The 15504-nt window shown below is 40.1% G+C and overlaps 1 protein-coding gene across 42 annotated transcripts in view; it reads right to left on the bottom strand.

The window, feature by feature from the left end:
- The window catches only part of mbnl1 (muscleblind-like splicing regulator 1), an 86751-nt gene that overhangs the window by 55697 nt on the left and 15550 nt on the right, over nucleotides 1–15504 (bottom strand). The window contains exons 1-2 of one of the 42 annotated variants that reach the window (XR_013291405.1): nucleotides 11535–11746; nucleotides 1164–1199 (exon numbers count right to left, since the gene is read on the bottom strand). The exons of 39 other annotated variants lie outside the window; for them this stretch is intronic. The gene's annotated coding sequence lies outside the window, so the exon portion shown is untranslated. Of the gene's footprint in view, nucleotides 1–1163; nucleotides 1200–10668; nucleotides 10809–11534; nucleotides 11747–15504 lie in introns of those variants that run through there. 2 more of the 42 variants (XR_013291403.1, XR_013291406.1) reach the window with 2 other exon arrangements.

The raw sequence follows: 15504 nt of genomic DNA, 5'->3' as shown, positions 1-15504 counted from the left end.
TATTTAAGTTAAAAAGATGTATTGTACTGTAAAAAATGGGGTGATATTGATTTGCGTTGGTCATTTTTCTGCCACTAGATGGCCTACTTGCATTTGTAAGATGTTGGTGACAGCTCAGATCATTTTTCTTTTCTTATGAAGAGCTATCTAACATGAAGTAACTTGTGAAATTCTGTACATTTTTAAAATTGTAAAATACAACTTGACCCCAGTCTCCACATATATGTATACATTGTTATTAGAGCTGTCAAATGATTAAATTTTTTAGCCAGATTAATCACATCTTAGAATTGTAATTAACTTAACTAAAAAGGCTTTTTTAATCACCATTTTTTGCCCACCAAATTTGAAGATCACCTTTTATGTGTTAATTCTTTCGACATTTAATGTTATGAGGATGTCTTTAAGATTTTTTGATCCACTACACACGCTCATCCTCCTTTTTTTCTAATCAGTTAATCACTTGCATAATTTAAAATGGGGGGTGGGGGGGAAATACCCCAACATTTTGACGCGAACAAATATTCTGAATATCATACACAAACATTTATTAAATGCTTTACTTTAATGCATGTAGTTATGTTTATTGCTCAAACACAATCTGCTGTCAGCTAAAGGATCATCTGCGGTCAACATTAATAGTATGATTAATCTGCGTTAATACATGATTAATGTGATATTTTTTGTGATTTATTAACTAATGCTTTAACTTTGACAGCACTAATGATTAAATCATACATTTACAACTGCTAAATTTTGACACGGACGTGTCTGCTGCGTTGCGACTGGAATTCCCCCAGTACAGGCTTTCCAAGTAAGGGCGGTCATCGCGCGTTAAAGTGACGTTAAAGGAACTTTAAATTAACTCAAAATTAACGCACAAATTTTGACACCCCTAGTTTTAAGTCAAGTAAAGTATGCAGCTGTGGGTTTAAAGCATGTGTAAAAATGTCAGAAATGCGTCGGTTGTCAGCTAGACAAATAAAACTTTCACCCGCCCACTGCTCTAAACACACATGGTGCGCACACGCTCATCATGCCACGGCGCACACAAACACACACTCGCTCAACGCATTGGCGCGTACAAAGCAGCCATTCAACTTTCCACCACGTCGACGCAATGAAATGAGATTAAAAAAAATAAAAAATCCTGTATCACTTACAGTGGAGTGCAGCAAAGGTAGCCATTGCAAATGTGTCTGAAGATGAAAGAGGGGAAGAGAGTGAAAGAAAAGGGGAAGTTGAGGCAGGGCACAAAGGGGAAGAGGTTAGTCATTTCCCTCCTTTGCGAAGCTCTGCGAGAGTGTGGGCCAATGGGAGCTAGCAGAGTTGCAGCAACATTCTGGGCTGAGCGCCAGGTGAGAGGAGGCGGAGCCAGGAGAAGGCTGACCTGTCTGCTGCCAGAGTGAAAAAGAGTCAAACTGTTTTCTCCTATGCGTTCTAACATTAAGTGTTTTGTCATTAAAGCTCACACAGATGTGTTTTTGGTCATGTTTGGTATTTGTATTATCATAACAATAATAAAGAATGTTTTTTGTCTTTTTTCGTTCACAACATACTTTCCAGTTCTGTGGAATTTGAATGGTTAGGCTCCCGAGGGATAATTCTGCTCTTATCAAAAAGGTGGGTGGTAAATCACCACACCCTGTACGGTATAGGGAAATCATTTTTCCTAGAACAGCGTGTGCACTTTTAGCAATGCTAGGAAGTGTGAATGTTACGCCACTGCAGCACTGCAACGTGCTGTAACAAAGCCCTGCACCAGCGCAGCCCAAGTCATGATGACCAAGCATCATGCTTAGATGTGTTTCAAACCAAAGGGAGAGCGACGTTGCGGCTCGCTTTGACATTGGATGGCACCTTGATAGCAAATGTAGCCTCGTCGCTATGCGTGACCTTTGGATTGCAGGCGTTATCTACTGTAAATACAAACGTTGCACTGCACCCAACGCACACTGCATGCGCATCATACAACTTTGATCAGTGCTTTACAACCTTTAATGAGCAAAGGTACATATTTTACACGAGGAAAATCTCCTGGCACACAACCAAACAAAAATGTCACAAAATCTGTATATACAGAAAAAAAATTGTTTTACTTGCTCATGTGCGAAATCTATTTTTAGTTTAACACAATGCTATTATTCTGTTGAATGAATGCCAGCTGGTGGATTGTACCTTTTGCCATCTCGTGGAAGAGCATTTCATTTTTCTGCAGTCACTGGTATAGAATAGATACTGTATATGAACAATGATGCATTCTTTGTAGCAAATAATTTTTAGAATCAGATTTATTAACCAAGCATGTAAACACACACAAATAATTCATCTTCACAGTTACAACCCGTCTTAGAAACACGAAAAATAAGAATGACCAACAGAGGGAGACAAAACGGGAAGCCTGGCGGTCCGCTAGTTAGCGCACCACGTTTTTTTAGATAGAAAAAAAGGAGACGTGTGGACTGAGGGTGAAAAAAAAAAAAGATAAGGCCCAATCTATATTCCTTTAAGAGAGAGCACAGTATGGACCTGGAAAAAACTCGTATCTAAAGCCACTTTTGTGTTATCATCTGATTCAAGATTGACCAGTAACTACCTCAAAATCAGCACTACCTCTGTTCTACCTCCCTGCACAGTCTGACTGACAGTACCATCTTTTGGATTTTCAGCCACTGTTCATGCAACTATTTGGCAGTCTGCATGTCAATCAATCATAGCAGCACCACGGATTGGTGTCACACTGCGTGTATTTCAATTATTCAAGAAGTGGTACAGCAGTGAAAGAAACTGCATTGTCACTGAAGATAAGGATTTTCAGAGCTGGTTATTTAAAGCAACAATAGAAGGAGCTTTGCGATCAACATGAAAAACTTTATTAAGGTTTGGGAGGTGTGGGGGGTGCATCCCTAAAGCATGTTTTTCAGCAACTACCGTATATATATATATATATAACGGTTAATCCATTAGAGGGCAGTATCACCCAGCTGATGGCTTTTCCAGCGACCTTACAAGAGCGTGCCAATTGAGAAAGGAGATACACCTATACTTATTATTAGTGAGAAATGTTCTTTCAGATTTTTATACTAATACTAATATGTTTGTTTATTATTATATTTTTGACAGTTATAAATGTACAAATTTTAATCATTGTGACCAGATGTATCAAATATGACACAAATCAAAAGTCATATGTGGAAGTTGATTTAAAAAAAATAATAATTTGTTTGCTCAAAAGGACCAATAAATACTCTATTTACAGAAGAAGAAGAATTTTCTCTCATATCTTTCATGGTTCAGGCTTTAAGATAAGATAAGATAAGATAAGATCCACTGATTGTCACACCCATCTAAGTGGGGCGAAATTTGTTGAGTGTCTTTATTGGGGTAAATTGGCTATAGAGAAAAAATTATTAAAGTAGAAGTAAAAAAGGTGACAATCAAATCTTTTTATCAGGTTGCCTTAACAATTTTTGACAACTGAAATGCTAATAATTGCATATGATAACCAATGGAACTGCACTGCTCAGTTAAAATTAGACTGTCAAGATATCTAATGTATGTATTCCTTACTGTAGCTCAAGGTATATACCGGCTACATATTCATACACTTACAATACGATGCAAACACACTTTGGAATAAGTTGAGTTCAGATTAACATGAACAAACATCTTTCTACAGCTGTACAACTAATGAGGTGGAGTGGAGCCATCACTTGCAATGTTGTTAACATTGATGGTGCCACGCGCTCGCCCAGTCAAATGAAACGCGGTAATAGCTGAATGCATGAAAAGCTGCCAACCCCCCCAAATTTAGCTATTTCTGTGTAAGAGAGCGAGACTGTAGCACTGTGAAGTAATCCTCATAATGAGCGCTCGATATGATCCATCATGCCTGAACATGGATATCCTTCCCTTATTGATTGCATCATCTTTTACCAGTAGGCCAAGCCCTTTAGCTAATTTGTTCAAATCGTCTCGTGTGTCTCTGGTCTTGAAGAGATACTTTTTCTGATTAATTCATGTTGTTTTACAAAATGAATCCTCACGCTATGGATGAAGGCATACGGTCTCCGTTCGAGTCCAAGGTCTTAGAAGCTGGTGCAAGGTCATGAGGGAAGATGAAGATGACATGAACAGCAGACAAGTATGTCTTTGCCAATGAGTCACAAAAGCAAGTTTGGTAGTGCCGGTATGCCAAACTACGCAAGTAACCTGCCAAAGCTTCACACCGAGGATAAAGCACAGACGAGCACAGACAGAAATGCAGGCATAATAAAAGTAATGTAGTTAATACAGGCAGGTCTCTGAGTTGTCAGTATGACTAACTACTTGAGCACCGATGAGGAAACAACAGAGAGGGTGCGGTTCACAGTTATGATAGGCCTTCCTGAAAAAGAACATAGCGCGATTCACTATTAGTCAAGTGACACTACAGCTCGAGTCGAGTTGAAGTTGATGCGGCATTCTGCAAAATCCACATATCTGGCTTGTTTTGCTGCAACATCTACTATGGCAACAGAATGTACAAAATGATAGCTTCCAGCCAGCGCTTCTATTTTCAGCGTTTGACTGCAGAGGAGAAGGCTTCCTTTTGTTTGCTGCTGCTGGGTTTCAGCATACTGATAGAAGTGGAGGCAGGGTGACAGTGTGCTAAGATAGGTCATCAAAGTGGAGGACGCCAGGAGGAAACACAACACCGCAGGGCTCCAGGATGATGCCGCGCTGCAGCTACTCGGAATATTATAGCATGTCAATAACGCCCTCTCTGACCTTTACATATATGTTCGCCGCTCTGTCTCTTGAGGCTTCCACACACGGAGGGCTGACGGTGTAAATTGAATCTCTTAACCGTACCTGCCTATATTTTGACAGAAACTGAAATGTAAAAAAAATAAAATGGAAGTATAGCTGAATCAGCTATAGTACCTAAAGTAAACTGATTTAAAATAATAACAAAAAAACAAAAACATGGCACAGCTCTTAACTGCCAAAACAAAAAATTTGCGCTCTGTAGAGCAAATAAACAAAACCAACATTGATGATATAACTACAGTAAAATTTTGTGAAAAACATGCACCAGTGTATAATACGCCCCCGCCCCAAATTACCCTTAAAAATAAGTTCTTGTCTGTACTTACGTATAATGTGGTCCCCGGGTTTGCTGTTTTCCTTTATTATCAGAGTGAATAATTTGAATGAATAATAATTCAAAAGTGTAAATGTTTTTAAATCTAGGTTAAAAACTATGCTCTTTTCCCAAACCTATGATTAAGGTCTTTTAGAGTATTTTTTAAAATCATGTTTTCAAACATTTTGTTCTTGCACTGCACTGTTTTAGTAATTTTAGTTGGATAGTTTTTTTGTTTTGTTTTTTTAACTTTGCTTTTAAATCTTTTTAACTCTGTAGCTGCTTCTAAATGTATTTCTAATTATGGTAGGTGAAACATTCAATAACATAATCTATGAAATTTGCACATTTTGTGCTAAATCAGTTAATCTATTTTTTATTTTATTTTTTACTACCAATGTAAACAATTTCTTATCAAGCCCTGTAAAAATACCCCCCGCGATTAGGGATTTTTTTTCTAAAAAAAATAGCAAAAAAACAAGAAGAGTGGTTTTACTTTTATCTGTTGTAACACCGTTTAAGACAATCTTCTATTAAAAACCATAAAAAATAATCCCACCATTTTGGTAATCTACATTTCATACTACTTAAGCTTTTCTGTTTTCTCCTGTTACTTACTCCTCCTCCTTCCATGATGACCATACATGTCAGAAGTGTATCTTATTTGCCAAAATGAAGGCGAGGATTTGTGACTAGCATGCTAGCTAGTCAGCCGCAGCTCGTAGCAAGTTAGCTTAGCGCCTAGCATTCCCCAAGTACTTCCGATGCATCTGGGAAAGCAAGCAATATGTCGTGTGGCTATTTGACGTGGACGCGTCGGCAACTGTGCTTCCAATGTCAGATGTGCTTGAAGCTATTTTCACACAGAGGCAGGGATATGATGACATAAATTGGCCTGTAGTCTAATCTGTACCAAAGGCCAAGTTCACAACACCGTATACCGTAGTTGCTACTCTTTGCAACTTATATTTTACTTCAGCTCAGAAACAATATGGTAAGTCAACACTGCATGCCAGGCGGATAAAGCAAAGGACAAAACATACCGTAGATACACTCGGCTATCCTGAATATCCTCACCATAGTTGGAAAGGCAAAAAGGCCCTTTCTCGCCATTTTCATCATCAAGTCATAGCTATCTCACGACTATTCATTTAACTTAGTTAGCAGAGGCATTAAATAACGTGTTCTGGTCATCTTGGGCCAAGAGCGCACAAACAATACCCGCTTATTCTTCCGTAAGCCAACCTCTGGAGACAATGAGGCCTCTTGTTTAGCATGCACACACACTGACACACTGTGTCCCAATGGTGTGTGTTCTTAAGTTGTCGTGAATATAAGATTGTGTGCAAGAATGATTTTTTGTGTGTTGCTGTGTGTTAAGGATGTCATGAAGTCAAGGGATATTAACGATAATGGCTGGCCTCGTGGCTTGCTTAATGAGAAGCTCATTGGATCGCATTTATGTCGTCTGGGTCACCATGCTGAAACGTTAGGGAGCGGTCTGATACATGTCATGTAGTCATGGTCGACCATCCTCTTGCTATTGTCTAATATTATTCTATTTTTAATTAACAGGAAGCTACTGAATTTCTCTCACTTTGACAATATGAACTATCTGTTACTATTTATAATACAGCACATGACTTGAAGTAATATTGATGCGATCTGTAGAAAATGAGAGAGACATTCTAAACTGGCAACTATAAGTACCCACTGGATAGTTAAGGAAATTTGAATTAGTTTTTAGAATATGTTTGTTAACCAAACGAGAATAATAAAGATTCCTCCATCCACAATGAAATCCAATTGCTTCTTCTTTGGCCCTTGTCCCTCAACAGAAACGTGTAAATTGGTTTGGTAATATTTGTGAAATGTAACAAAAGAAACCAACAACGATAAATGAATATCATGGTGTTAGCAAGTTTTTGTAATGTAAAAGTAAAAAATTAATTAATCACAGACAAAATTATTCACCTGTTAAATCCATTCAAAAAATAAATAAATCTCAAAGGGAAAAAAAATACAAAAACAATAAAATCATAATGATTTACCATGGTCAATTTGTTTTCAGGGATGTGTTTACCTCCCATATTGGTTGTAGGCCTATTTCTTGCTACCGTTATCTGTATGACTTTCATTGAGTTAATCATTTTCAGGGAGCAAAGCCAAGCTCATGGAGGAGTGACGAGTGCTTGCCTGGCCTTCTAATAATGCAGGCACAAAACATGTCCAGTGGCCTGGTGAGGAAGAAAACAAGGGTGGGAGTGAGAAACTATCGGTAAAACTGACATTGCGTTAGGATGTGATATTATGGAGGAGTTAGGGGAAAAAATAAATAAATCATTTTGTCATATTTGTTAAAACTGTCAATATTACCTGACACTACTACGTGAATAAAATGCTCCAGCTGGCGCTGGCGAGGGGGGCAATTAATAGCTAAAATATATTAGCTATTAATTGGCTGATTAATTGAAAAATTAACAAAGCATTTCAATCTGCGTCACTTATACGTGGATTTTCACTACTAATTGACCGTCCTGGTCTCTATTCCCCGCAAATAGGCAAATAAACGTACTTTTTCTGTTCACAAAATGCACTGTGTGGCGCAAATTTAATTACAGCATATATATATTCAAGGGCACCAGGTTAGGGTATAGATGTATAATAATAATGAGACCAGTATTAATTGTGTCCAACTGCTGTAAACGGTAGAGTACATAAAGGTAAAAACAATTGGCAAACATCAAAGGGCCATAATCAGCTGATTTAATCGTCCGGGCCCTACTCTCTGGCCCGACTTTGTGCCTCAAGAAACCACCGCACCAGAGGAAAAGCAACCAATCAGAGACAGAAGGTGTGACTGATGAGGTGTCAATCATTTTCCAAGTACTTCCCTTATGCTAACCAATCGCTACCGCCATAGAATAAGAACGTCTTCACCACTCATTTGCCAACAACTAGTTATTAGACCCTAATGAGGATAAGTGGTTCAGAAAACAAATGGATGGATGAATGAATGAATAAATGGTCATTAGAATAGCAAACAGAAGCAGACCGAGGGGATTCGGAAGCAATTTGAAATTAGCATTTTTTTTCTGCTAAGAAACGTTTCTCATCATCAGGGCTTGAAGTTTTATTTTTTGGAATGTACAGTTATGAAACATTGAGTGTCATAGTGCACTGCATTACAAATAAATTATGCTACCAACCTAGCAGCAGTGGCTAACAGCAACTTGTTTACAGTGGTAATGCGAGTTTAGCATTGCTAGTGCTGCTATTTGTTTGAAGCTGAATATGCGTTCTCTCGCATGTGATTATGGACAAACAACGCAAAACAACACTAAGGCTACTGGCCACTTTCTCCACAACCAGCATGACTCAGACTATTCTCGGGAAAACAGCTAGACTGAGGTTTATGGTCCACATCGGATTTATTAGTCACGTAAAGAGCATAAATAAATACTAGAGAAGGTTAATGGATGGAAATACTGGCGTAATGATGTGTCATAAGCAATTTGTTTGTGCTCAGCGAGGGTCTCCTCGTCAGCTGAAGCTGTGACATATTGCTGAAAAGTGGTCACAACACAGCAAGAACAGAGAGAAAAGCCCTGGTGTAATAAAAGCTTAACCTGTCAGCGCCAATGCTGTCAAGCATATAATCCCGCCTGTACTCTATATCATGGGCTCCGCACATGCACGGAGGGCTGTTCAGTGAGAACAGCACACACCTCAGCTTTCTGCTCGACTCAAATTGGTTTACTCAAGTTTTGGTGCTGCATGACAATGCAATCTACGAAAGATCTCTCGCTGCATCGGTGTACATACTGTACTTACGATAATGTGTGCGCATGAGCGCCATTGTCTGAGCTACCTACTGACTCCCACAGTCACAACAACAACATTCCACATCATTGCCTCAACCGCAGACACACCACCAAGTGGAAGGCTGGAGAGATGAGAGGGAGGAGGGAGGAGGTAATGAGCAGGGAGGGGAAGAAACAGGGGAGGAGAACGAAAGATCTTTTTTTTTTTAAGGCTGGCAAGATTCACTGATCTTATCATGACTTTAGCAGAATCCCATGCTGATGTGACTTAGGCTGTTTCGGAGTAGAGACTCTTCAAGGCCCTTCCACACTCATATAATCCCCCACAAGAATTCTGAACACATTTGAGTGAAGTAATCTAAAAAAAAAAAACTAAAAAAAAAACACATTTATGACAGGCCTTTGTGTGCGCAAAATCCCATGAATATTCAACTAGGGTTAGACACTCAAAAACAGCATCATTTTTCTTTGCAAACCATCGCCACCGTCTTTAGATGAAAACACCCAAAGTTTGAAAACAATCGGCTAAATCTGTGGGAGGAGTTCATTAAAATATGACCTCTATAAAAGTCCATAAATGGCGCCCAATTCGAAAATAAATTCAAAATGGCGGACCTCCTTTTTAGTATATTACTTTTTTGTAGGTCTTGGACTGTTACATATCCCTCTAAATCTTTGTAGATAGAGGTTAAGTTTTGAACCAAGGTTGCTTTCAGATTCACTGGGCACTACTGAGCTATCTACAGAGCTTGCTGATTAGCTGATTGTTTGAAACACCTGTGTTGCTTGTGGGAGACATGGAAAACAGGCTGGATAGGGGTAATCGAGGACCGCGGTTGAGAACTGCTCTAAAATATAAATGTTTTTCCCAGGCTTAATGCGCAAATTTTCATGATTTTCACCTAAGTCTAGACCCTCAAACATCATAATTTTTCTCAGCAAACAGCACATCGCCACGGCAACAGCGTGCAATGAAATTAAAAGATGTCAATAACTTTTCACCTTATACATGTTTACATGAAACACCCAAAGATTGAAGACGATCGTATAAAGTCTCTTAACGGGGTTTGTTAAAATATGACCTATAACATAAAATGCCAAAAATGGCGCAAAATTCCCATTAAAAATAAAGGCAAAATGGCAGACTTCCTGTTAGGTTTAGCATATGGCTCCAAATTACAGCATGCTGCTAAATTTTCAGAGATCTAGGTGAAACATACAAAAAGCAATGCTTTGTTGAGAAAATGTAGACGGTGCCATTAAGATATTTTTTGAAAATCATTCCAGGAATCTCTAAAATATTAATTTGTATGCCCGGTCTGATGTGTGTGCAAGTTTCATGAGTTTCCACCCAGGTTTAGACCCTCAAAAACAACATCAACTTTTTTTTTGTAAACAGTGCATCGCCACAACAGTGTGCAAAGGGAAAAAAATCAATAACTTTTCATATTAGGCATCTTTAGATGAAAGTCGCAAAATTTGAAGACGATCGGATGGATTCCCGAGGAGTAGTTTGTTCAAATATGACATCTACAAACAGGTCAAAAACAGCAACAAATGCCAAAGTAAATTTAAAATGGCGGACTTCCTGTTAGGTTTAACATATGGTACCAAAAGAGTTTTTTGTAGGTCGTGGGTTAAAAAATGTGATTTTTTTGCGGAGAATAAGAAGGACTCCGACAGCAATCGCTGCTACGCCCCTAACTACGTACTTACAATTCAGTTCAAACACTGAGGAATATATTCCCTGAGAAGTATATTTGCTTGTTTTCCCTTCTCCGTCTTGCCGCGGTTTCTTTTTCTCAACTTTGTCCCTCTCTTGGTAACTCCACCTCCACCAGACACATGCAAACACTCACTGAGTCACACACACACACACACACACAAACACTCCCACAGACGGAGTCACCCTTTCATACACACACTCTCTCCTCCCGCGACCCGGAATGCTTGGCAAGATTCTACTGTACTGAAATACTGCTTACCATATAAGGTAGCAGCAGTTTCACATGTCACATATAATTTACATACGGCGGGGCGGTAGTTTGCAGTGCGCACACGTTGAAACACACGCACACACACATGCAAAATCATGCTTCCTCTTTTGGGCTGACGCAGCAATGGAGGGAAGAGGCAGAAGGGAATCGAATGTTGGCCAGTCGTCCTCGCCACAAGCGCGCTCTGCAGGACAACTCCAAAGAGTGTTGAGTCAGACAGGGGCAACGAGAGACGAGTCGGTGATCTATTGATCTCCGCTGCTTCCTGGATCAACAACGGCCCTGCATACACATGTCAGAAAATCTTCTGCCTCGGGAAATGGCTATTGCGACTGTCCGCTTTAAGGCAAGAGTGTTTCTTACTGCATGCGTGAGTGTGTGTCAGGGCCAGGGCTATAAAACAAGCTGTAACAAACAGACGTTAACCCTTTGGCACACATACTGGAAACACAATCCCCATATTGTCGCTTATGCTCCAATGCACAGACGCCCACTTTGGAAAGTCAAGACTGCAGCGCCCACAAGGAAGAACGATCGAGATAAACCGCCGAGGCTGGGAGGAGGGTTTACGGAGCGAGCTCTTACCTCTCACATTGCTCTCCAGATAAATGTGTGAGTGCTTCCGCGTGTCGACCGACTCTTGCGTTTGAGCGTGTGTTCAGACAGGCTGCGACAGCAGACCCCCAGGCACCGGCTGGACCATTCTCAGGCAGGCAGGCAGAGCACAGCACGGCACGGCAGAGCGACTGGCCGAGGAGAGGCAAGCGGGTGAATCAGCAGCGAATGAGTGGAGGAGCTGTGCAGAGCCCAGCGCCACAGTGAGAGAGGGAGGGAGGGAGCGAAAGAGGGAGGAGGAGTGTGTGTCTGCAATTGCGTGTGCACGTTGCAGCGTTGGCTGTTACGCCAGTGTCTCCCCCGCCGCTGCCGCCTCAAGTGGTCGAGCTAACTGCGTTGAGAAGAGAGCTGGGCCCACTATCGCCCGAGCCTCTGGATCGTTTGTCTGCTGCCCGAGGAAAGCGGTGCGTATGGGTGGAGGGGGGGTTCAGTAGCAACAGCTGTGGAGGAGGACGGCTATTAAGCGGAAGCTCTGACGGCACAGGCCGCGCAGACCCTGCAGTCCCCTCATCCTCCTTCGATTTCTTGCTGCAGGCGGACCACGCCCCCTCCCTGCCAACCCCGTCACAACAACCATTGCCTACTGAGTCAGACCCGGAAGTAAATAGGGAAGAGGGGAAAAACTGAGACTTGAGAAAGGGAATACAAGATGGTTAGTGACAGCAGGCCGGTAAAAGCAGGAAGCACATCAAATCGAATATGAGATTGAGAGTCCGGAAAGGAAGGGAAGCAAAACAAGGAATCTGAAGAACACCTCTCCTACTACTACTTTAACACTCTCATGCACAAAGAGCATCACTGACTTCCAAGTGAACACTTACTTCAATAATTTGGTACTTTAGATCCAGATGAACTCAAATAGAATGAAACATTATCTCCTAGCAGCTATCAAGATTCTAGATAAGGAGAGCAAATTACAGATCCAATAAACTGAAAGATACACAACATTCAAAAGTTTGGTAACACAGACAATTTCATGTTTGTCATAAATACCGTACACACTGTTATGTATACAGTAGAGATCGAACAACTACAGATTTTTTTGCAGTGATGAAAGTTGAGCCAAAGTCGATGAATCAAAAAGTCAAAAATATTTTGTAACCACAACACAGTGGTACACAACCATTTTTTGCAACACAGACCAAACACGCCACTTGAGTGTGAAGTTATCTGATGTCATGCAGTAGAACTAATACTATATCTGAAGTCTTTTCGGCTCGGTGGGTTAATTAGCCACTAATGAACACAAGAGTGAACTCACTTCAGATTATACAAAGGTCTACACTTTCCCATCAGGACTCCATTCTCTGTTGATCAATATTTTATATATATATATATATATATATATATATATATGAACATCTACTGTTATCATGTTCTCAGATCAGCCATCTTGTTGAGTTACGTTGGCTAGCAAACAGGTACTTGTTGAGTAGCTATAGCAGTTAGCTTAGCATGTAGCCTGCCTCTCTTGCTAATGACTGTCGCTATCTCATGTTGGTTACTTTGTCTACTTGGGCTCAATGCTTTAGGTGTATGCTGGATAATCATGAGAAGTACTTTGTGCCGGTTGTGGAAGGCTAGCAAGTTGTCAGAAGCGGATGGCAAGCTGTCAGAAGGTCCGTTTCAAGCTATTCTGAATGAAAAGCACTTCTCTGCTATACATTATTTTTGAATGTGTGGTGTTATATTGGCATTACTGTCGATTATTTTGGTGATTAATCGATGAATCGGATGGGGAAAAAACTTTTTAATTTCCATCCATTCCTTCAAAAACAGGACAATGCACAGAAAACACAAGTAAATTATGATTCAATGACTGGTTTGGTCCGTAACAACCATCAGAAAATCATCAAAAACCATTGATAATTGTTTTCCCAAAGTAAAAGCAGATGTTTGTAAGAAAAAAAACACAAAGCTAATCAGTGTGCTTTCATAGAGCACAACATAAATCTAATTGTTTATCAAAAATAATCATCAAAAATGTGACCACTTGTTAAAGTGTCTGTTGAATGCTATGTTACATGTTCAGGCTTTCCCCCAGCGTCCCCCCCCCCCCCAGCGTTTTCTTATCTTGGCAGCCCACCAGACTTTCCCTTGACCCCCACCAGGCTAAGGTCAATGAAATACATCAAAACTTGACTCCTTCCAAAGTTGTTGTAGCAAACATCCCAAAAACTGTAATTAGCAATAGAAAGAAATAATAAACTGGGGTCAATGAAAACCTCATCTCCTTGGTGCAGGTAACATCAGAGTACGAACATCAACTGGACTGACAAATTGAGAGTGCAGAGAAACAGACAAATTTAATGACTGAATCGGCTTTTCTCTGGATCCCCCCCGCGCAATAACCGATGTTTTGTTTTGCCATTAAAGCCTCCAACACACCAACTTACACCCAGCCAGAAACCTACACTAAATCAAGCCAGGGTACACTCAAAGTTGTTGTACATTCAGAGGAACATTGTCCACCTATCGCTTTCACAAGAAATACAAACTGGTGCAGTTTCGTTTCCGGTCAGCAACATCATCATCACAAAAAGGCCGACCCAACAAACCCTTGTACAAGATATTCTTTTCTTTTAGATTGCTTGGTATTGGTTGATGTCTACACTCCCCTGAGTGCCATTATTAGAGTGTTGCAAGTGCATTAGAGTATTTCAGATTAAACACCCCAATGATTTGAATCGCTCTTCCCATTCCCTCCCAATCTGAAAGAGTTTCAAATTCTGCACAGCTTAAACACAAAGCATGTGATAAGTCGTGTCTAATTTACACGGTGCATTAGCCGCAGTCACAGCTGCAACACTACCTTGCACACCATGACAACAGCTTGTTTAAAACACAAGAAGACAGACACATTTATGTGATCAGGATTGGGCAGAGACAACATGATGTAGATAACGTATGATATTACCACTAAAGCTCTGGGATCTGCTAGAACTGATGTGGAATTTCCCCTTTCTGCTGAAGCCAAGCACGGGCCAGCCTGCTTCCCCTCCAGCCTTCTTTTCGCATCCTTTCGAATGATTATCATCAAGTGTTTAGAGGAACCAGAGTTGACCTGTCAATCACTTTGGCTCACAATTTAATTCCCTAATCCTAAACTCTTCCCCAAGAGCCACAAGCACTTGTCACGACGACAGCCTTGTCATATCGAAAGTGTGATACAAGTTTGCAGACGCCAGATGGGCTGCTCATTTACTTACTAGTTTCCTTTTGTCTGCTCCAATGTACAGTACATTAGAAACCAGTTTATTATTTGTTTGTCTTATGTTCAGTAAAAACAGACATATTTAATTATGTTTTCTTTCCTGACAAAATAATGACGCAAACCTCTCTCGGTATCCATTGACTTTTGCAATGCAATAACTTGTTGATCGATCAACGACGTCATTGATCGGATCTGCGAAATAAAACATTACAGCAAACACAATCTCGTTCACTCCAGGGATGTTCTATGCTGCCATTGATCCAAGGTTTCTCCACATATACAGTAGGAAAAAATCTTGATCGTGTAAAGCCTACTACTACTACTACCACCACTAATAATAATAATAATAATAATAATAAAAGTGGTAAACGTATTGCACTTATAAAACAATCTACAAAAACAAAAAAATTATAGCAATTCTGTTTGATGCATATACATAATGCATTAAAACACCCTTTTAGTCAATTGAAGACTATAAGGAAAATTCAGCTCATTAAAATAAATAATTAAAAATAAAATTAGTTATAAGCACTTGGAACAAATGCTGCTCTCTTAGGCTCGGTGAGCACAAAAGAAAATGAAAATAAAAAAATAAAAATGTAGTGAGTTTAACAATGAGTTCACACACGTTAACCAACGTTAACGCTAACCAACCGAAAACAGGAAGTGGTGCGCGTGTGTGCAAAGTGGAGTTGAAGGGGATTTCCACCAACTGGACACATCAAA

This window comes from Vanacampus margaritifer, chromosome 2, assembly GCF_051991255.1.
Source record: "Vanacampus margaritifer isolate UIUO_Vmar chromosome 2, RoL_Vmar_1.0, whole genome shotgun sequence".
Lineage (NCBI taxonomy): Eukaryota > Metazoa > Chordata > Actinopteri > Syngnathiformes > Syngnathidae > Vanacampus > Vanacampus margaritifer.
Note: the sequence above shows the minus strand (reverse complement) of the source record. Positions and strands in the feature narration are given on the sequence as shown.